Source organism: Pinus tabuliformis, chromosome 1_2 (genome assembly GCF_031772625.1).
Source record: "Pinus tabuliformis cultivar Carrire ecotype Pingquan chromosome 1_2, CPIR1, whole genome shotgun sequence".
NCBI lineage: Eukaryota > Viridiplantae > Streptophyta > Pinopsida > Pinales > Pinaceae > Pinus > Pinus tabuliformis.
In genome coordinates this window covers 1269914082-1269938992 of record NC_142298.1, presented here as the reverse complement: position 1 = coordinate 1269938992, position 24911 = coordinate 1269914082, and positions in this window count along the sequence as shown.

The window sequence follows — 24911 nt, the reverse complement described above, 5'->3', positions numbered from 1 at the left end:
AATCTTTGGGATTAGATAAATCCATGTAAATATTGTAAATAGAAAAATAAAGGAAATTGGAAGACAAAGAAACATTGGGAGATGAAACCCAATAATATCCCTCTCCATGAATATATCCATGTTCTATCTTGATTAAAATAATCAATTCATGCATGGATTTACTCCAGTTCTGACAAATGGAGCAAATGGGTGGACCCATTGGAGAATGTAATCCTAGAGCTCAAACCTTATTAGTTCAGTGGCAAAGCTAATTTAAAAGCGTGTACGGTGATGCAAGTCGGGATGGCGTTGCATGAATGTGAGCTCGACCAGTCATTTATTGCTGCAAGGACAGACGCACTGATAGGTCAGTGCGAAAGGCCCACTCTGAAGTTATTCATTGGAGCACAAAGTATTAAGTACTAGTGTAACAGGCTTGGGTAATGGATGTTTTACCAACTACTGATGGTTCAACAATCATTTAATACATATATTTGTATATTAACATGTGGTTGACGGTATAGGAAATTTTTATATAAATATAATTATATCCATGTATTAGGAGTACCACTACCACGGGTAGGTCAACAACTAATATATCTTTTCTATGTGCCATTGGAAGGTTTGCTAAGGTAGCCACGTGGGTGGCATTTGGGAAGTCTGAGGATGTGGCATTTTTCTGATTCGTTAGAAATTCAAATGATCATAATTTTTTATTCAGAGGGCGGATAAAAGTAAAATTTTACATTGAGTCATAAAATGTCATCAATATTCAACTTGAAATTTTATCATAACATATCTCATAAAATTATATTTAAAATCTGAAATTCTACACTATTACAATTTTTTTGGATTTCTAGATTTGTATATTTTATGTTAAAAGTGCATGCATGCGAATGAAAATTATGCACAAAATAGAGCATAAAATATCTCCCACACATAAGACACAATATTTCCATTTGGGAAACGCTTCCAAAAGAAAACCAAGCTGGAAGGTGAGACTACACCAATCTCTTTCTTTGTCTAGAAATACGATTACAAGTACAAAGAGTATGGTTTATGGCTTGTGGGCTAATACAATGCATAAATCCTCTCTGTGCTCTAGATCGTATACCTATTATCTAGTTTTTCTTAGCTATGGAACAAATGTACTTAAAGGAATTGAATTCAATTTCCTCCTAGTGGCTTGGTTATAACACAAATTGATAGCTTACTAGTGGTCAAATTTGACTACCTCTTCTCCTAAACAGATTTATAATATGGGCTCTTCTAGAGAATTTTAAATCATAATCACATGGCTAGCTCATTTTCCATGAATAATTTGGGATCATGTGGCGTCCTCTCCAACCATGGTGGTGAAAACAAGAAGTTCAACTTCTGAGTGGCATAACTTTCACATATGGACTCCAATTGACCTGATTCTTGCATCATTAGAAACATCTCTATGTAAAATATCATGAAAATGTGTGGCATTAGAGATGGAATGTTTTACCCCAAAAAATGTTATATGATGCCAAAAAACACTCCCGAAAGGTTTTAAACCTAATTTTTCCAAACTGGGCCTTGCTAGTAAAAATTGTCTCATGAGATAATTCCTCAACTTTTCCTATTCTGAAATAATCAAGATGGATGACAAAAAATATAATGATATAATTTAGATCACACCTCTCCATTTTTGGAGGCTTTTTGTCCCCAAAATATTTTACTAAATGAGGTGAGGAAATGTTTCCTCCACCTTCGCTTTGGCTTACCATTTAGCTTTTTCTTGGAAGTTTCCTCTTCTGCAATATTGTACCTTCTATCAACTCTGCTTGAGCATCAAGTGCCAAATCCTCCACAAAATCTAGGACATGTTCCTCTTTCTGATCTAAAATGGAAGGCTCATAGAGTTTCAGATTCTCTACATTCACATTGAGTAAATGCACATATATGGTGGTAAACTAAGGCGAAAGGCATTATCACCCACCTTTTCTAGTATCTCAAAGGGTCCATACCTTAGAGGCTTGAATTTCTTATGAAAAATGCAACCTCTCCTTGTTTAACTATTTCCATACTTTGTCTCCCACCTTGAAAACATTCTCTGTTCTATGTTGATCATGCCTCGCCTTATATGTGTCTTGAAACTTTTGCAATGTCTCTTGTATGTGTAGATGGATCTTGCTAATATTTTCTACAAGATTTTCATCCCTCAAGGAAACTCCTATAAGTTCTACCCTCACTCTTCCTTGCTACGATGAATATGTAATGTCTAAAGGTATAGGCAACAAATTTCCAAAACAAGTGTCCAATGGGGACTTTCATATAGAAGTATGGACCGTTCTATTGTAAGAATGTTCTGTATATACCAAATTTTCATGCTAGGTATTTGGATGGTTATGGTTGTATCACCTTAGGAGTTTCACCAAAGTCATGTTGACTACTTTTGTCTGCCCATCTATTTATGGATGGAATGTTGTAGATCTCTTCAAATTCATGTTTATCTTCTCCCACAATGTAGTCTAGAATGCACTAAGAAATATTTATCCTTTTCTAAAAAGATGCTCCTTGGTAGCTCAAAGTGCTCCTAGATCTGTTTAAAGAACAAGTTTGATGCTTCGTGCCTGGGGATAATCTTTTTACAGGGAATCAAAACACATGTCTTGTTGATTGTGTTAAGTATGAGGAACAAGTAGTCATGTCCCTTCGTGGTTGCTCGTAAACCTCCAACAAATTCCAAGGAAATGATTTTTGAAGGACGAGTAGGTACAAGTAATGGATGATATAGACCCTACTTCGTGTTGCTAGGCTTGCTGATACAATAAAGGATTCATCCTCTTATGAACAAGAATGCAGGTGCAGAGGTGCACTGTCCAGTAGACAGATCAGGTGCGGAGCTATGCAGGCTAGACACAGCAAAAGTGTGGATATTCGCAGATTTCTATTAGTGAAGTTGCGAACTTTTCTTGAAATATTTTTTGGATGCCTTTTGTCTATTGCTGCAGAGTTATGGGTTTAGATTACCGGTATTGCTTGTCTGGTTATCGCGTTATTGTTATTGGTTGATTAATTAGTGGATTGTAAAAGGAGATTGGTTGATTCACATGTACTTGATGATTTGATGTTCATGGATCTAGTCTGAAAATTGATGAAACGTGGTCCCTGGAATAAAAGAAGTAGGTCAACACCTACGTACTAGTAGCTCAGCTAGTACAAGGGCAAAGGGGGTTGTAGCTCCCTTCCAGGAAAGTCTGGAAAATGAGAGAGGATTGTAGCTCTCTGCAGGTTGCAACCTGCGTACTGGTAAAGGACTGCACCAGTACAGAATCATTGTAAAAGAAGTTTCTAATTGAAAGAAGATAGAGACACATTGCAGCAGGTGAACCCCTAACTTATCTCAATTATTATGATCACCCAACTATAGTTTGTTAGTGCCTTCGTTGGGGTGTGCTAACCATTATTTGGAAGATCAAATCATAATGGGTGTTATAACACTGCACCACTTTCACCAACTTGATTTTCATATTGTTATTACCTACCTAAGCTGGAAGAGTTGGTTAATTAACACTCACTTAGCATAAGAAGGGTTGGTTGATTTGTGCTCACTTGTTATAAGAAAAGTTGGTCAATGTTCAAATGTCAAATACATTTGGCACTCCTTTATGCTGGATTATAGTATTAATAATTAATAGAGTTAGGCATAATAAGAGTGATATTATTAATATTCTACAATGATTTTAATTAAATATAATCCAATATGTATAATAATTTATGTTTTTACTATAACTCACATAGTTTTCTTATTTAGGAAAGAAAAACAACAATGTTTTAAGTCCATGGTGATCACATAGTGAAGACAAACAAAATCACACATTGTCCTTATAGTAAACTGTAAAATAAATCTCTCACTCAATTAGAAATAGCACATAATCTAAATGTCAAGCATGGCTCATGAGTTATCAATGTCATAATCAGAAGTATATACCCAATCTATAAAACTTTCAAATTCCCAATTTTTTTGGGTTATTTTTATATAGTTATTCATTTTTTTGGGGCTATTTTTATATTTATAAATTTTAGAATGGTTATTAAATTTTATAGACACAAGTGGAGTTCAATATTTAATATCATTAAATATTTTGACTTAATGTTATTTAGTATGACTTTGTTCATTAAATATTTTTATGTATATAAATTTTAGAATAATCAGTAAATTGTATATATGAGTAAATTTTATATATGAGTAAATTTTATAATGTTATTTAGTATTTGACTTTGTTGAAATTGATAAGACTAATTTTTAAAATTTAGCATAGCTCACAAATTCATTTTTTAATATTATTAAATATTCACTTAATGTTATTAGTCCCTGCCATTTGGCTAGGACTATAGTAATCGATTATGCCCATCTTCGCATTAGTTCACTTGTTCGTTAATCTCGATGATCATGATATAACCAAAGTTTCTCGACAAAGACCGATTTTCCATCCAATGTTTTTCGATACAGATTTATTTTCCTTCTTATTTGGCCTCTTCCTGAGGCCGAAGAGCAAAACTATATGTTATAATTAGTAATTTGTTTCGTATTTTCAAACTAGAAATACTAGTTGAATTGATGCTAGCATTAGCAGAGCACATTAAATTCTAGTTCTATTTCACCGGCATACATGGCAAGTTTAATATGTTTCCGCATACATGGCAAGTTTAATATGTTTCGTTTCCTAGCTTTCCCTTTTTGACGTCTGGATCCTTTTGATGTCTGGATCTTTTGGACACTGCCATTTGGGCATTTGTAACACTTATGTGGTGTTGGGATCTCCAGAGCTGGGTTTAATACCTTATTGTTGAGAATCAAAGGTCTCTGTCTTCATACCATAACAATCTCAGATCTCCAGAGCTCGTTCAGGGCATGGCTGTTAGCCGAAGAACCTTGTTTTGCTTCCAGAATACCCTTCTTTTGCTTTTGTTTCATTGCTAGTTCAGGGCATGGCTAGATCTTAATGCCAGGTTGAACAAATCAATGTTTTTCTAGATTGTTCTTAACTTGATATGTTCTTGATATGTTCTTGAAAATTGGTTGTTGTAGAGGTCTAAGTATGTCAAGCGAGTCAGATTAGAAGATTCGAAGTCTGAAAGGAACATTTCCTCTACTATTTTGTTGTGACTAAGGTTTAGGAAGTCATGATTCACAAGATTACCGATTTCAGTAGAGATAGGTAGGTAACTCTCTGAATATACAATTATTTCCAAAAATATAGAAAATTCGGACGCTGCTTGAGAAGATATGAGATAATAGGGGCGTTGAATAGATGCTTCAGGTTTACATTAAAACCTGCAAACAAAATTTAATGGTGAGAACAAATTTATTTGAAGTTATATAAAGGTCATTAGATGCTCGCGTTGTAAATTGTTTTGTGACAATTACTAGCCAAAGAATAAAGACTTCTCAACAATAATATTAGAAACAATATAATATGTCGAAGGCTATTATATGCTATAATATCATCCGCACAGCTTGTAGCACTCCTGTGTGTGTGTAGATTTCTGTAGCAATAATTTCGAATTTTAATCCGAGATGTACAAGTAGAACAAAGAAATTTATCAAACAGGCATATAATATTCCCTAACAGTAAGGACAGTTAGCATGTGCTAAGTTTATGAGAGAGGGCATGGATGTTCTCTGTAGTTGACAATGTTGTGTCTTTTCTAGTAACGATACAAAGTCTTCTAGCATTTTCAGGTAAATATGGATTAAAAAATTAACAGCAGGCAATACACAGTCTAAGCAACATTTTCTGGAAAACATGTATCAATAAACTATAAGGCCTCACTTTGAAAATTGATCCAAAAAATTTCAAAACAAAAGTAGTAGTTTAAAGAGAAATTTTGCAAAGTTATAATTTCAAGGAAAAATAAAGCAATAACTGAACCTTGCAGAGGAATAATTAGGAGTCACGCTTCGTTGGTTTGTTTGCCTGCAAATTGCTCCGTCGCAGGTCTGACTGGTAGGTGTTTGGTCGCCTTTCTAAAACTTTGAAACCTTCAAAGGTGAAGTTTCACATCGGTATTTTGCAAGCAGAATATAAAGAAGATTATTCAAGTAACCAGATTAAAGAAAGAATCGAAGTTGAGCTTACAGTTTAACATAATAATGAATCATGTTATTTTACTGTACAAAGCTTGAAAAAGCATCGAATCAGATTATATCACAAAGTCTCTGTACTGTAAAGGGAAATACTTTAAGACTTATCATTCCTTTGACCTCATATTTTTAACCAGAAAAAGTTGAAACCAGTAGTGTTGCAAACCCTAACCCTAAGGTGGCGAGAAGGAGCGGACTAAGATTCACGGTTAAGAAGGCACGACAACCTCCTGATTCGGGATTCAGACCTCGAGAGCTGAATATTTATACAGCTGAGAGGCACTCATCTCCTCTTCCTGAGGAGTAGGGGGCATGAAACCACGGAGGGGCACAAACAATGCCACAAGCCACACAACCAACACTGTGTACATGACAATTTCCCATAATTTCAAATCCTTGACATGCATAGTAGAAGAACTCTATATACTCCACAACTGCACTAGCTGAGGTTATCATGTTTTACTTCTGAACGACTTGCAGCAAGAATACGACCGACTTCCAGGGGACTTTTTGGCAGATGATAGCGTGCGTCTAAAACATTTTTAGAATTCTTGAGAGTGAAGACTAATTTGGCATAATTCGACATTTTAAAATTCTTGAGAGTATGAAAACCTCTGAAGATTGAGTCGCTAGAAGCTTTTGAATTCCACCGATGCAAGGCTTTTGATGAATTCCTGGTTAGGAAAAGAGGGGATGCAATGCAAGTTTTGTTTAAGAAATAGAAAAACAACACAATCACTGCTACATCGTCTGGACACGTGAAATGCATGCACTGCTACTGACACGTGAAATGCATGCAAACTCCTACTAACAAGTGCTTTTCTTCCTTCATTTCATATAATAATATGTATTATTCATTACTTCCAAGGTGTCACGTCATATGGCATGCTTCAATTACAAAAATTTAAAGAATTTTAATTTATCCTTTGATGTCATAGCTTTAGAAATAATGACTAAAGTCAAATAATTGTTGAATTTATCTCAATATTCGCGAAATGACCTACCATTGGGTTGTGTTCCATGTTAAACGAGCCCTTCTATATTTAGCAACGACAGTAAATGCTACTAAAAAAGACAAAACACCTCTGAAATCTGACCATGAATGTTTCTCATCTAGTATAAGACGGATTTCTCATGGCCTCTATAAACCGATGTTTAAAGTCAATGCACTGTTCGATTAAGATCGTACAGGACAAATGTTGTTGTGTCAGTTCTCAATTATTGGTACCGAGTCTTCTCATTTTGCTGAGTTCTTTTTGGTTTTCTTCCCTTCTCTGATTCACCGCCAGGCTCAAAGATTCTATATTACAAGAGTTTGGGTGTTACTTGAACATTTCAAGAATGAAAAATGCACATTTGAACCATGAAGCATGATTCAGATGATCGATTTTTAGAAATAAATTGAGGGAACAGAGCTCGAAAATTTAGTCATTTTGCTAAAGTTTGTGAAGATTTGATTTTCTTGTGTTGTGCTTTATTTTTTTCCCAATATTTGTCGTCAGCGACCGATTCTTTATTGCTAGAATTCTAGCTGAATTGATTTCTTGCAAATATTTAAGCATGACTCCATTGTCGGTATCTATATCTAATTTGAGAGAATTCAGGTTGGAAATTTAGTTATTTTGCTTGATTAATGCAAGGACATGATTATTTGTTCTTGTTTTTTAGGCAGAATGGGAGAACACAATGGGATAAGACTGGGAGATGAAATTCAACATTTGAATTCGCTTCCTTTGCGAGATTTGATGAAAGAACATGATGAAGGTGAGATCAGAGAAATTGCAGCGGAGGATGAGGGGATTTAAGAGGGGCAAAGGCAGACCCTAACAGTCTCACAGTACCCATCTCCTAACAGTACTCACATTCTTGGAATATCCAAAGCCATATCTCCTCTGGCTTGTTTGGTTGCGCTCTGGGTCATTGGAATTCTCTTGCCCCCAATTTCATCTTGGGTTGAAAGACTTCAGCTATATCATTTTTCTTCTAGGTATGATTCAAATTCTTCAGCTGAGGAAGAAAAGTCACTTCTTAAGATCGTCATTAGGGTTCCTTTCCCTTGTCCACAATAAGTCCACTTGTAACATATTGGTTAGGGTCTGCAAGATCAAAATGTGTCTCTAACTTGAAGACAAACTCCTTTCATCTATAATTTTTGTTAGATCACTATACTTTTCATCACAAGGGAACTCAGAACTTGTCATAGGAATATGCCTTAGAAGTCTTGGCTTTCATTTCAGAGATATACCACAAGACAAATGATGCTCGACCTTTGTCATAAGATTGAGGTTTCTCAATTTATTTCATCGAGTATCTTCCTGAGGTATTTTGGCCTCTAAATTATGAGATTTTCGGCCTATCAGATCTGAAACATATTAATATTTGGATCACATGTTTTATGGTTTATTCAAAGTCTATGTTCAATACCAATTTTTGATCCTTCTCATAAATGAAAGGAGGAGAGAATCTTCGATCTTGGATTAGGGCTTCGACCCTTTTCTTCACTGTAAGCCCAAAATATTTACACACCCTAGTAAAGGAATATTCAGGATCATCAAGTAATTTTTCTTCCTTTACATCATCAACCTTGCTTATTGAAGCTGAATCACATGTCTCAAGATGACTTGTAGATTTTTCAAACTTCGAGATCTGGGAGTGCAATCAAACTTCGCTAGATTTGTTTATGACTGAAACAATTGATTCCTTTCCGCTTGAGACTTTTTCATTCTCCTAGTAGACCAAGTAACTTTGGTTTCTGAGAAGAGTTCTTCCTTGGTAATGAGTATTAGCATCTTCTAGTTGGTTGGTCTTCAAGATCATTCTTCCTTTGAAAAAAAACATTCTATGTTCAGGACTTACCAATAGGTGTCCTTTAATGATTTAACAATCAAATCAAGTTGGCTATGCATATCTTGATCCCTTGTGTTATAGACATTTTTGGGCACAGGAACCCCAGTCATACATGTCCATAAACCAAGGGATCCTAAGTCCCGAAAAGTGTTGCTTTACACCCTAAAAGAACAAGGTCAGTTGATTACATCATCTCCTAGACATTCTCCACATGAAATTGCTCAGAATTGGTCAAAACTAGACCCTACAGGTTGCTCAGTGCTAAGGGTGAGATGCATCCCACCTGCCTAGTGTAAAGGGTGCGATGCATACTAAAAAGCCCTTCTATAGGGTGTGATGGGCGAGAGTGGACAAATGGCAGAGACAGTTTGCAAGGTGGATCATCATGGAATCTTCCAGAAACTTCTTCTGTGACACTTGCCTCTCTAAATTCGCCCACGGATGAGTAAGAGATCATCAATCTCCAATTGGAATCAAGAACTATCAGAGAGAGGACACTAATCAAAATCCTAGAAGCTGACTCACCCCACTGCAATCATCTATATATGGATCCCTCATCCCAGAGATCCAAAGGCTGGAATTTTGTATCTTGTAAGGAAGTGTTGTTGGTTTCTTGGTGGAATATCATAGTGTTGGGTGATCTAAGCTTTTCATGAGGTGAAGAAGGGCTTTCATGCTTGGAGGATGATGCTGGGTCAGAGCAATTGGTTGTAATCCTCTTTGCTATTCTTGATATTAATAAATCTATTCAAGTTTTCCTCCACATTCTCGTATGTTTGATGATATATGCATTTGTGTGGTCAATATATATCTGGTCCTATATTATTTATGATTGTATATCTCTGTTCTTCGATAGTATTACGCTGTTTTGATTCCACACGAGCTCTTTGAAGCTGGGTAGACAAAGGCAAACCAGAAAGGATATGTTAGAAGGGAGAGGAACCAAGCAAGGAACTAAGCGTAAGACTGAGGTTGGTGTCCTCTATTCCCTTATCTACTTCTCATAAAGGAAAGCAAAAGTAGTTTTAGCTTATTTGTTTCTAAGATAGCTACCAGTCTTAGTGGGACTAGCAGCTCCGAGTGGACACTAGATTTCCCGATAAAAAAATGGTGACTCCACTGGGGAGCGAATAGATTGTTTGCTTGTTTATATTTGTTTGTTTTATAAACTTACAGACGGAGCCTGAAGTTAAGCCAACTAGCCTTCGAACTTCATTTTCTATGCAGGTGCAAAGTAGATCAATGTTGCTTCAGTCTATCTCCGGGTTTTGTTTATAAACTGAACAATCGATTTGCAAACCTTGTAATTGCCCTAGTGGTGGCTCTAGTAATCTCATTAGATCAACCCTTGTGATTTATATTTACTGAACATCACTTGCTCGGCCTAAAGCCCTGAACTAAGCTGCAAATTGTGACCAAGAGCCAAGTAAAGTCTCGTCCTGGTACCATTGCACCCTCTCTTCAAGGAAGTCTGCATGGATCGCACCTCCCATGTGCAATAGGTGGGATGCATACTGGATTCCTTGTGTTACAGGTGTGATGATCAGAAAAGGCTAATTTTTCCTCCAGGTTTTTGTTTTTCTTCACTCTTTTCAGCTCTATTCAGGAGTTTTGCTATTTGTGATCAGTATACCACTGTGGAAACTCCCTTCCTTTCCATCATTCCGCCTCCATTGTGAAAAGAACTGTGAATGTTTTTATGTGTTGTGCACCATTTTCAGTTCTCTTTTACAAAGTAGTAGCGTAATCGAACTATCGTTTCTTGATTTGGAAGTGTCACAAGTGTCGTTTTCAGTCATAGAAAAGAATCCTATCATTCTTGGTGGTCAATTATACAGTTACTCTTGTATTTGATTTGAATTAGTAGTTTTTCAAGTGTCGAAAGTAGTTTTCAATTCAAAATCGCAAAGTGTTGTCATTATCTTCCTTTCATTTTTGAAGAGAAATTTGTTAGCACCGTCACTTTGAAAAGATAATTCAGATTTGTACTTAGCATTCTTCTTGTCATCCACACATTAAGAAAGCTGAAAAGAATACATGCATGTGCATTTTCATTTAGACTGCTTGTTGGTTTGATATAGGACAGTGCATCTAGTGTGTGCTCTCTAATCTATGTTGAAGGAATATCGTCTCTCTCTCTTTAGTAGCTAGTGTTTTCATTGCAAAAAGAAGATTAAACGATTGTTTATCATCTTAGATTGCATTTTAGGAATTGTATATCTACATCACGCGGTGAACTTGAAAGGAAAATTTCTTAAGAAAGATCAACTGTAAAATAAATTCAATGAACATAAAAACGCTTTGGAACCTAACGCAAAACATCTAGAAGTCTAAGCTAGAGACGTATTCCCGCGTCGTAAAGCCTGGTAATTGTTTCTTTCACTGTTGGTTGGGTGATTCCTCCTCTTTGAGACGACAAGTGTCGGTACAGACTTGTGCTCCCACATACCGTCGAGTATATATTGGGAGACCACAATAGGCTATATCCTTTATCCATAGGAAGCTGTGTCTGCCACCCTATCGATCGCAATGCACTGAACACAGCATTCGGGAAGATTGACTGCCATACCGTAAAAAGTATTATGTAGTTTTGAAATTTGTTTGGTAATCCCTCTGTCTAGATTTCCAAAGTAGTCTCTTTCATTCCTTTTCAGACTCCTTAAAGGAAAAGGTCCATAAAGTTTTGAATCTTTTGGAGATGTAATAGTGAGATGTAGAGATCTGAGTAGATAATAGAAGTAGATCTAAAGGTATTGGGTCATAGTAGTAGGGTAGAGGCTCTGCAGCTGAGTGCGCAGAGGAGTAGTAGAGTCCACAACTAAGTGCATAGACCCCTGCAGCTAAGTGCACGGGAAGGAATCAAGTCTATATTGGATCAAGATTTGAAGACATTATTAAGAAAGATCAGTTGGTTTGATATACTATGCATTTGGTTTATGGATCTGTGATTGAAAGTTATTTATTGACGGTACTTATTTATTTATCTACGTGCACTTATATGTATGCTTATAAGTGAGAATATTCTTAGTAATTAACGAACCGAAACCTAATTAAGGAAGAAATGGGTGATTAATATTGGTCTCACTACGGTAGAAGTTACGTGAAGGTGGGTCTATGGAAGCTTAGAAGTTGTCAAGTACATGTAATCTAGTGAGTGTGAAGGTTGGATCGGGCACCGATCTCCCACATCTAGACATCCCTAGGGTGCGAAAACCTAGTTATGACAACCTCCCATACTACCTCGAGTGATACCTCAGTCTGCGCTCTGCCGATTGTTGTCGAAAGGGCCAGTAGTATCGGGATTTGCTTGGCTAGACTCATTGTTGAACCTGGGTCAGGCCCCAAGTAGCCAACAACTTGTAAGGGCTTTCGCCATAGTGGGGTTTTCCTTGGTCTTTGACGAAATTTGTGTCTCTTGTCTCTTGGTTGTCTTTCACTGTGCATTTGTCTAAATTATTCTATTTACTATTTCTCTACTCCTATTGAATAATTGAATAAAGTGAAATTGTTAAATTGGATGCTATTGGATATTATTGAAGTAATAGTTTCACCATAGAACAAATTAATGAAAAATTAACAAGGGGTGAATCAATAGGGTGTCTTATTATTAATTTTCACCAATTTAAACTTCCCTATTAAGTCACATATATTCACCAGTAACACATTATATCATCACATGAATATCAACAATGTAAGTAGCTAAATGAAAAAATCATGATAGAAGCTATAAATAATAAAACCATCAAACATAACCACAATAATAATCACACAAGAGATACAATATATTTGGTGGAATACCCTTCATCGGGCAAAAAACCACCGTTGTTTCTACTGCATTGCTCTAAATCTTGTATTAAGTAAATAATGTCTTTTATATAGATTTCCTTACTCCCATCAGCATGGAGACTCAACCTCATATACAATTAGTTGACTTCCTTCATGTAGAAGACTCAATTCTATTGATCATCTCGAAAGATTGTGTTCTCACATGGATCTATGGACTACCATCCGCAGAAAGCCACCATGATCAATGATCCTTAACCAACATCATTTGGATTATCTAGCTCCAATTGGATGGAGAAACTATTCCTTTCACTGGATCTTTGAAATCACTACTCCACACTCATGAAGTCACTTCTCCTCTACTTTATGTGGACCTCCTTTCATATATTTTCACATTGGATCCCAATACTTTTTTCCCAACTAAATTCAACTCTGTAATATGATCTTCAACATAAAGACACCATCAACAAATAAAAACACCAGAAAGATATTCTCTCCACACAAGAAAATTAGTGGCCATGGTACATGCATCAAATATAAATAAAAAAGTCATTAACAGCTAAAATAAATCTCAAAGTCATCCATAACATCAAAGCCTCACTTAAAAATATAATTACTTCATAATATAATCAATAGTGTAAAACACAATCACTATGTGCCAAATGCATGAGAAACACTTGCAAAACAAATGTGAGAGTCGTAAACTATATATTTTAACCTTGTACAAAAATCACCTACAAACAAATTCTTAAAAAATAGAAAATATACAATGGCAAGAAACACAAAACAGATACACATAGATTTTCCCCTGGATCCCAAAACCGGGTCTACTAGATTTGTTTTTCGTTATGCTCATTTCAATGTTACAATACATATATACATGTCAAAGCATTCATAAACTCCAATCCATTAACCCGGGATTAGAACATAACCATAGTTCCCTTGACCGGATGTACAAAATACCATGGGCAGAAAACCATCATTCCCAAAACCATGTGGAAACCCATGCGGAAAACCATAGGTAGTTTGGCCACCTAATATAGGGTCAAAAAATAAGTCACAGGGCATTGTCCTGGACCTTATGTAGGGGGGATACCACTCCCATAAAACCCCCAAATAGGGGGGTTTGTGCCACCCCTGTGACCCCACTGCTATGCTCAATGCAACGAATAGGGAATATTAGTCGTGGAAAGAATATAACACACAACCAACATTCTATCACTTGTTTTATTTCCCACACAAGGGGTCACAACAGAGCTTAGTCATTGGTCCAACCCTACAATGCCTATTGTTTCTCTACAACAAGAAAACTTCTCAGTGCTCATAAACTTTGTCAATACATCTACAACATTCTTCAAAATGTCCACCTTTACGAGCACACCTTTTTGTCCTCAACCATATCCCTCACAAAGTGATACTAAACATCAATGTAATTTTTCTTTGAATCATAAGCAGGGTTACTTTCTAATAAAATTGTGCTTTGGCTATCACAACCTATCCTTATAGCTTGTTTTACTAACCCCATACTTGAACACAATATCTATAACCAATCTTCTTCCTTTCTTGCATGAGTGGTTTCCATGTATTTTTCCTCTGTAGTTGAAAGTGCCACTACAGAATTTCTCTTACGCATCCAACCGACTGCACCTCTAAATAGGTTGAACACATACCTACTTATAGATCTTCTCTAATCCAGATCTCCAACCTAGTCTACATCAACAAATCCATGGATGTTCAAAACTCTATCCAATCCTGGTCTTCCTTGATAGCATATGCCATAATCACTGGTGGCATGCAAGTACCTAAAAACCCGCCTCATTGTTGTCCAATGCTTCTTCCCTAGTTTTGACATCAACCTTCTCAATACTCCCATTGCATATGCAGTGTATGGTCTAGTACAAACTATTTCATACATCAGGCTACTCGCTACACTTGCATATGAAGCAAAGGACATATCCTCTTACTCTTCTTGTCTTGGGACACTATTTGATAGATAGATTTACACCTTCAGGAATAGGAACCTTCGTTGATTTACTATCCTGCATTTTAAACCTCAATAGTATTGTCTCGACATACTTCCTCTGGTTTAACCAAAGCTTCCTCTTTTTCAGATCTCTTTTAGTTTCTATGCCCAAAATATAGCTTGCAACACCAAGATACTTCATGTTGAATTTGGAGGAAAATTGGGTCTTCATGTCCTGGATTATTTCTTTGTCATTTCCAATCAGCAACATCTTATCCACATACAAGACCAGATAAATAATATGGTCACCAATTAATTTAAAATACACACATTGATCTACTTTTCTTCTAGTGAATCCAAGTCCCCGTATATATGTATCAAATTTCTGATACCACATCCTTGGTGACTGTTTTAACCCATACAAATATTTTTTTAACCTGCATGCCAATTATTTCTTTCCCTTCACTGCAAAGCCTTCAGGTTGTATCATTTAGATCTCTTCTTATAGATCCATGTGAAGAAATGTTGTCTTCACATCCATCTGTTTTACCTCAAAACAAAAAGAAACAACAAAAGATAAAAATAATCTAATAGAAGCTATGTTGGAAACAGGAGAAACAATATCACTAAAATCAATTCGTAACACTCGGGAATAAGCTTTTGCTACCAACTGAGATTTGTATTTATCCACCTTGCCATATGCATTCATATTTTTCTTAAACTCTTGTTTTCTTCTAATGGGTTTCCTTCTAGTTGGAAACTCCACCAGATCCCAAGCCTCGTTTTTTGTCTTAAGATGGCATTTCATCAACCATGACCTCTTTCAATAGTTTCCATCGTCTGAATCTACTGCCTCCCTGACAGTTCTGGTATCCTAATCAGTAATAGATAAATAAAAATTTGAACATAAATCAGGTGGACTATACCTTTTTGGTTGCCTTCTTTCTGAAATTTATATTCTCATAGCTCGAGTTCTTGGCTATTCATCTTATGATTCCTATTCTGCTGTACAGTCTAATTCTTCCCCCTTTAGCTTAAACTCTATCTTCCTAGGTTACTTTGGTAGCACTACATGTTCCATAACATATTTCACCTCTCGAAAAACCATACCTCAGTTGTACACAACCTTCCTCATTTCTAGGTTCCAAATCTTATAACCTTTCAAACCATCCTTATACCCAATAAGGATGCACCTTTCAGATTTACTATCCAACTTGGCTATTTTATCCTTTGGAACATGTAAATATGTATCACAACAAAATATCCTCAGATGTGAAAGAGAGGGTTTCTTACCAGTCCATACCTCATGTGGATACTTATCCCCCAACGTTGATGAAGGTGATCTATTAACCAAGTAACACACAATCTCCACTGCCTCTGCCCAAAATTCCTATCATAACCCGACACCATTGAGCATGCTTCTTTCCTTTTCCATAAACGTCTTATTCATTATTTTTTCAACTCCATTTTACTAACGTCTATATGGGTTATTCTTATGTCATGCTATACCACACTTCTTATAGAACTCTTCAAATTCCTTCTTTCAGAACTCTCCGCCATTATCTATCCTCAACACCTTTATCATATTCTCTTTCTAGTTTTCCACTAGAGCTTGAAATTCTTTAGACCTGTCAAAGTCTTCAGATTTTCTTGAGGAAATATATCCATGTATTCATTGAGAATTTATCTATAAATGATACATAGTACACATACTTGCCTAGTGATGGAACCGACACGGGTCCAAACACATCAATGTTCACAAATTCTAATATCCCTTTCGTTCTCTTAGCCTAGAGGTGAAACTCACCTGATTATGCTTCCCATATACACAATGTTCAAATAAATCGAAATATAGAGATAAAATAGACAAAAATTCTACCATACCATTACCATGAAGTATTCAAAGGCCCTTTTCTCCAATATGTCCAAGCCTTTGATGCCATAGCATGGTCTTTTCTCTAGAGACCACTAGATTTTCTGTTCGCCTTTCAGGAACAAATGTGTTACACCCATCAATAACAATACTACCCAAAAGCTTGTACACACGTCTAATCTCAAATCACCACATCAATACCAGTTCTCCACGAACCATCTTACAGGTATCTTTCTTGAACACTATTTTACACTTGCATCATCCATCTTGCTTAGAGAAATCAAATTTCTGACCAATGCAGGAATATAAAAAACACCAGTAAGTGTTCTAATCCTTTCACCTTGAAAATTTGGCTTTAGTTTTCTACATTCGATGTTTCTAGCCTTCCTATCATCCCTTAAGAAGATATCACCACCATCAAATTCCTCATACTCGCAGAACAACTCCCTATGGGGAGTGAAGTGAAAGGATGCCACCGAGTCAATCAATCATGCCTCATTATCTACGTGTGTACTCGAAGAATAAGACAAGTAAACATCCTCACCTTCATCTGAGGTGTTTTTTACCTCTACAGAAGGAGCTTGATCAGATACATTTCCTTTCTCGGGAGCATTAGATCTACAGTCCTTTTTGTAGTTCCCTTCCTTTCCTCATTTCTAGCACAAATTTACAGGTTTTCCTAGAGATTTAGATCTCCCACTCGAGGACTTATTTTTTTTTATATTCTAGGGCCATCCTCATATAGACAAGGCATATCCATTCTGACCCTCCATGTTTTTCCATATCATCTCCTCTAATAGCAAGGATGAAATTATTTCATTAAACTTCAAGGTAGTCATATTGCTACCAATTGCAACAACCAGACTATCCAATGAATATGGTAGAGAACACAACAAAAATGGTGCACTTATCTTCATATGAAACTTTAATATGAATAGATAAAAAATGGCTTACCACAGTATCAAAGGCGTTCAAATGCTCTATCACCAAGTCTCCATCCTTCATCCCCAGGTCATACAACGTTTTCCTTAGGAACAATATGTTCACTAGAGACTTAGATTGGCACAAAGTCCCTAACTTTTCCCACAAATCCTTCATTGTAGTTTCCCCTGATACATTCAACAATACTGAATGTGCGAAACACAACCATATTGTTCTCTTTTCTTTCTGATCCAACTTTTACCACTCTTCAGCTGACATTGCCATTGGTTTTGTACCTAGATATATCGTGATCCATTGATCTTTATCCACCAGTAGATCTGTCATCTTGAGTTTCCACAACTCAAAACTTCAACCATTAAATTTCTCGATCTCTATCTTTCCATTGCTCACCATCTTCTTTCACCACAAGAATTGATCCCCTAGATCTCCCACTGAATAGGGTCTACCACAGGCCTGAGAAAAACCCCTCAACAATAATGGCATACCCTTGAAGCCGAAACAAATCTGATATTGAAGATTTTAACCCTGTACAAAAATTACCTACAAACGAATTCTTGAAAATCATAAAATATACAATGGATATAAACAAAAAACAAATAACAAATACACAAATACTTTCACCTAGATCCCAAAATCAGGACTACCAAATTGATTTTTCATTATGCTCCTTTCAATGTTACAATACATATATGTACTTGACGAAGCACTCATAAACACCAATCCATTAACCCTGGATTAGAACATAACCATAGTTCCCTTGATTGGATCTACAAAATGTGATGCGGAAAAAACCATCATGCCCAAAACCATGTGACAAATCCATGCACAAAACTATGTTTTATACCAAGCTCTCAATCTCTACCAACATACGCTGCTAAATCGCATTATCTCTCTGATATGCAATATGAAGTTTTGAATCAATACACTACTTCAACAAATAAGTCTTCTCATGATTCTGCCATTAACACTCATGCACAATATATCATCCTTCTTGACTAGGTATAAACCATTCCTCTACTTCTTTGTAGCCTTCTCACTCACATACTAACTTCAACAATCACACCCAACTCCAAAATAAATAATATAAAACATGTAGGGAGAAATCTACTTTTAGAATGGGATCAATAGTGCACAAATTTGACAAAAACAATCATCAACCATCACTACTTGTGCACTAAATTAATTCACACTCATTGGAATACTTTTCAAACCAATTTTAGTGCTTTTCAATTAATTTAGAAGCCTCTTGATCTTTCCAAGTCGAATTAACCCATATGTGCACAAGGAATGCATAGAAATTATAGATAAATACACAACTTCATGCACAGGCTTGCCTCCATGGGGTTGGAGCCTTTCAACCACATGCACAAACATGCATGAGTGTGGTTGGGGTGGAGGATGGAAGAACACTATAAAAACACCTCATATCCTACTCAAACTTTTACCAAAGCTTGATAAGCCTTTGTAGTACCTATGGAAGCCATTTTCACGTCTGAAACACTTATGCAAATAACCTAAGCATGTCTCCCAAGTGTCACAGTTAAGTTGATCTAAGGCTAATAAAAAAGTTTTTGCATGACTGCTAATAAGTCCTCCACTCTACAAAAACACCTGCACAAGATACAATACATGTGTACACCATTGTACCATCTCAACACCATTATCATCATCATCATGAGGCCAAACCACCACTACAATAAGTCATCTTCATGAGAATAAGAATGAAGACCTAGATGAAGACCTAGTTTCCATCTCAATTGGTGTTCCAACTCAACAACATGAATGACACATGAGCCATCATTTTCATCTCTTTTAGATCTATATCATCCACCTATAATAAAATCTCTAATGCCTCCAATCAATGCATAACAAGGCATCAAAAAATGGACATCAATGCATCACAACACATGCAAACACAAGACAACTCCCCCATGACCACCATGCTTCCAACAAGCTACACCGTCAAAGGTTGACATCAATTCCAACATAACCATCACAATTCCAACTCAAACAGTTACAACCATGCTACAAGAATGACATCAATGAATGAACTTCGCTACATATGTTTGACATCAATTCCCATATGTGCCAAATTCCATAATGAACCAATGGCAACATCAGCTTGCTAGAACCATGCACACCATAATGCCAATAATCTCCCCCTTTGGCATTGATGACAACCATGCACACTCTCTAGACCATCATCTTCTATCTCTCCCCCTTTGCAATCGATGGAAAAGGGTCAACACCATCCAATAGGTAGCAAGAACACAAGTATAAAATCGAGGCATCTAACCTCCATATGGTTTAAGAATGATGCATATCAACCAATGAATATACTCTCCACATCAGCATCAAGCAATATACTAAACCAGTCAATATACAAAGAAACATATTGAATGAAACACCTCTATAAGAAACAACAATATACATAAGAAATCATAGGAAACAATGAACAACAACATAATATGTGCATATCCATGAGGCAAAAAACCCATACTCCATAGCAACTTACATAGCAGTAACACCAATAGCCACACATCCTCTTCACTCATATCATGAGGTTGAGGCCCAACAATAAAATCATATCATGAGACACAACATGGACTCCTCCAAGAATTTCACAATGACAACAATGGATGGCTAAAGTGAATAGAAACAAATAACCCCCCTTGAAGATATGCCATTTCCAAAATCATCTCCAACCTTCAATGATTTACTTCCTTTGGAAACATTTCTTCCTTGCCAAGAAAGAAGAACCATATGGACCAAAAATCCACTTGACTATGACTATACGAAATAGAACATTATACATTCATGATTGTAGTGGCGACATAAGACCTCATATATGACCAATATATGACCATAACATGACCTCATGACTCATGAATAAATGACCCAAAGATACATACAATAAAATTACATGGCTTCATGAGCATTTTACATGGATATATCAATAAAATACATGTTTCTATCATCATATCCTATGGACCAATGACAAAAATATGACATAAACTCATGATACCCCTCCAAAACATCCCTATCATCAAAATGACTCAAACTACTAATGATTGGACCGACTATCAACATGGAAAGATGAAACAATGGAAGATACATGGTTGTAATAAAGTGCATATAACATCCCATACATTGCTTGTCCATGTCTCAAATCATATATATGCATGCTCATATATACCAATATGTCCTTTGCATGGTATGCATAGCTTCCCTTGAGCTCAAGATACCTCCAATAGACAAGTTGATCATGTGAACCTGAAATGTGCAAGAGGCTCAATGATCTCATAATGTGTTGTTGCAATAACTTGTACTCATTAAACTATCACAAGTCTACCATAGGCTCCCCTTGAGATTATGCACCTCTTGTAAATTCTGCAGTCCTTTTATAAATATGCAGGAAATACTAATGGACTACAACAGGGAATTCTCTTCACTACTTGAAGAGTTAATGCTACTTATTTCTCCAAACTATCTTTGACTTCTTATTTTCTTCCTTCATTGGTTTCCTACTCTATCCTCATTATTTTTATTGCTTTTGCTAATTTTTCCTTGAATAATGGGACAAAATGTAGTCTCTTTCGATATGGCCAAATTTATGACATGTGTAGCACTCCAGATGGCCAAGATATGAAGAAATACGATCAAATCTCTTGTTTCTCATGCCATGTCTATACCATTTCATGCAATGTGCTTATCCTCCATTAGTTGGATCTGCAATCAAATGCCTTGTGGCTAGACAGGTTACATGAATAACAATAACCATAAAAAGCATGATTATACCTATTAGCCAACTTCCTTGGTTGGTGATACTAGTGCAACCTACACTGATTATATCTATACATTTTGTTTCAGCATTTAGTTGCAACATGTCCAAACTTGTGACGACTGTAACATTCTACCTTATGCACAAAAGGAACAAAAGAACTTTGGTTCCTTTGGAATTTTAAAGATCTACCATGATCCTCTCTTGGAGCAAAATATTTTCTGAATGTAGGAGATCCTTGAGATTTTCTTCTCTGGCGCGACTGGTTTTGTTGATGAATTTTTTGTTCGTTTATTTATTTTCTACTCTTATGGTTGGCATTCTTTGCTACAAGTTCTTCTGGTTCTACTTAAGTGCTTTTACCTGCATGGAAACTAGACTCGCCCTTTTGAAATCCCAAGACTAGATTTATACAATGGTGATCTGTGGATCTCAAGAAAATTATCCAAGGCCACATTGCTCTTCTCCAACTTCCGTTGCTTTCTCATGGAAAACACTTCATCTTCTAGCCTTTGACACTCATATTCCTTCTCTTTGTACTACTTCCTCATGCGCTCCTCAACTCTTTATGATTCTACCAATTTAATTTTTAAGCTGATAATGTCCTCCTTGAGATTGGCCTCCTTATCATCACATCTATGCAATAGTTTGTCTTGATTCTTTCATGTAGTTGTTAGTATAGAAAACTTAGCTATAAGAACCTTAATATCATTCTCATCTTCGCAAAGCACTTCAACATGATCAAAATCTAAATAATCAAAATTATAATTCAAAACAAAATCATTAATATTTATACCTTTGGGTTCATAATTTTCTATTTTCTTCTCATCATTGGTTGAATCATTTGCACTAGTAGGATGAGACTCTTGTGGCTGAGATTCTTGATTCTATAGGCCCTTCTTATTCTTCTTCTTATTTATCTTTTTCTAATTCACCTTCCTTCAATCTACAAACCAATATAAATCCAGAATCACCAAGTCCTATGCTATAGGGGACAATAACGGGTAATACGCCTTTATGATTTTTGAAGACTAATGTTTCCAAGATATTCAAAAACAAGTTTCCATTAACACTAGCATGGTGTTGGTTGCTACATTTATGGCCAAAAAGTTGGAAAGTAGAGAAAAAACGGTAATCCTACGACAAAAGCTCCATAAAGGAGATGGAAAAAGACTCAAGGAGAGAGCAACACCATAGAGAAAAATGTATTGTATTGTCCTCAACTTTGAATTGCAAGAATGTTGAGCAAGGTAGACTCAAATTTCACCTGTACCCTCAAAAATATCGAACAAATAAAGCTCAAAATGACCTCTAACCTGATCAAGTACCATGTCTATTGTTCTATCAGCAATGAGAGAGTTAGGGAATTTAACACGGTCTTATGTGTGTGGTAAAAACATCGACAAAATTATGACTTGAGCTCTTAGAGGTTTAACAATAAATATATTGAATTGAGATTGGGCTACCAAAAATAAGTTATCACAAATAGCTTTCACACCTTTAGTCTTCATGCCCAACTCTTCCCAATCGCAAGGGATGTTCAATAAAATCCAACATTTTTAAGGCAATGTTAAAAGCCCACAATGAACTGCTGACTTTTTACATTCACGGACTTAAATGTTTAGGAGGCACAAGCTGCATCTCAATCATCACTTATAGAACAAGAGGCTAAAACCTCAATCACTATGATTTTTGTAAAGATTGTTATCCATTACTTCATCTGGATAATGAATCAGTTGACCAACTTTTCATTTACCTTTTTCAACAAGGGCCTCAAAATCTTTATTAGATGTTCCTTTTGAAATCAGAATGTTGTAGTAGCAATTAAATTCTCTAATCAAAAGCTCCATTGGATTTTTTTTTGGAAAGCGAGTGACAACTCTCCATGTAGGAGTGGAGATAGAACTTAATAGAACTTAATTTGGGGTGGTCTACAAAATTCTTCCTCTTACTTCAACATTTGTAATCTTCATCTGTTTTCTACATAATAAAATCTTCGATCATTGGAAAGAATGCACCATCCAAACGTGAAGCCTCTTCTTTACGGTGACTCTCCATATTCTGAGTTGTTTCAATGTCCGACATATCGTAATTAATGGATAAGAAAACTAGTGACTCATACCATTATGCTTATATGGAATCTCTTGTCATATTTTTCCTTATAAACAAAAGGTGGTTATATGATTGTTATATATAGCAACGCTCCAAGAAAAAAGTGGGGCTCTAGTTTAGCAAAAAGTATAAAAGAATTGGGTCGTTTGGGGATCAGTTGACCCAACTGGGTGTCGACTATTCCCATTTTCGAAGGTGATCGATAAACTGACCCATCTACTGGCATCTATAACCACAACAGTTACATTGATATCTTGATATAAGGAAACTTTGTTTTTCAGTTAAGAAATATGGAATGTCTCTTCTTCTTATTATTATTTTTAATGGAGACGGTCTTTACATTTCCCTTCAATTTTAATAGTTAAATGGTCATATAGCATTTGTCTACTTATTAAGAAATATAGAAGGTTGTTATTACTTCTTATAAAAGGTGATTGATATTTGTATTTAATTTTAAATTGTGATTGGTATCACAACGGAATGTTTTTTTGGCGATTTTTCTTTGTAATATCAATTATTAAGAATTAGCTCGTTTAATTTCTACTTAGCTCGTATGAACTCACTATGAATGTATTCACAACTATTTAGAGGACCCAATCAATACATTTTTGGATCATTTCAAGTCCATTATAACTAAAACTAATTGATTCGTGACTATGCCCTTTTAAAGTAATTCACTCATGAACCAATCTTTTAAAGTAATTCACTCATGAACCAATATATTTTTCGACTGCAAAACTGAAATCGATCCATGACTATGACATTTTAAAGTAAGTCAATGCCTTTGAACTATATCCATGAACTACTCCACAACAAATCAATGAAACTTAAATGCAATGATAAATTGAAAACATATTAATGTTATCACATGCATTCATGAACTCGAGTCTAGATCAACCATTATCTCAATGATTAATTTGTACACACAATGTTGGTCATATCACTCCTTTTATTTGCATAGGCCTCATCATCAACCCATACAAATGTAATTGTCACTCATACCTATGAATGAAATTATTGTGTTTTTTTTTGTGAAAAAAAAAGCAATGAACATATTTTTTATTGAGAAAAATCCATATTAAAAACCCATAGCCTCAAACAAATATTATCTTGCTATGATTTTATTTCTAAATCTTCCAAACCATGAGACACATTTTGTTCTTTATTATTAATTTTGAGTACATATTAACAACTGAAGTATGTATGACATGTTTTCTCACACAAATATACATTTTTGATAGTATATTTGTAATATTTCTAATGGTTATGTATTTGTCACAGGTCATTTGGCTCTTTTTTCCCTGTATTTTTGAAATAAAAATATTTATTTATGATTGCCACTATTCTAGCTAGTAGAACCAACATTTCATAAAGGCCACAAAGGCCAACATGTCTTGGTTGGCCCACCCTTACCATTATATTATGCTACCTATTTTTTTAATGTAATTTGACTAAGTCAAAATGTTTAGAGGAGAAAACATTAAAACATCTCTTGTATATCTAGCTCACCTTT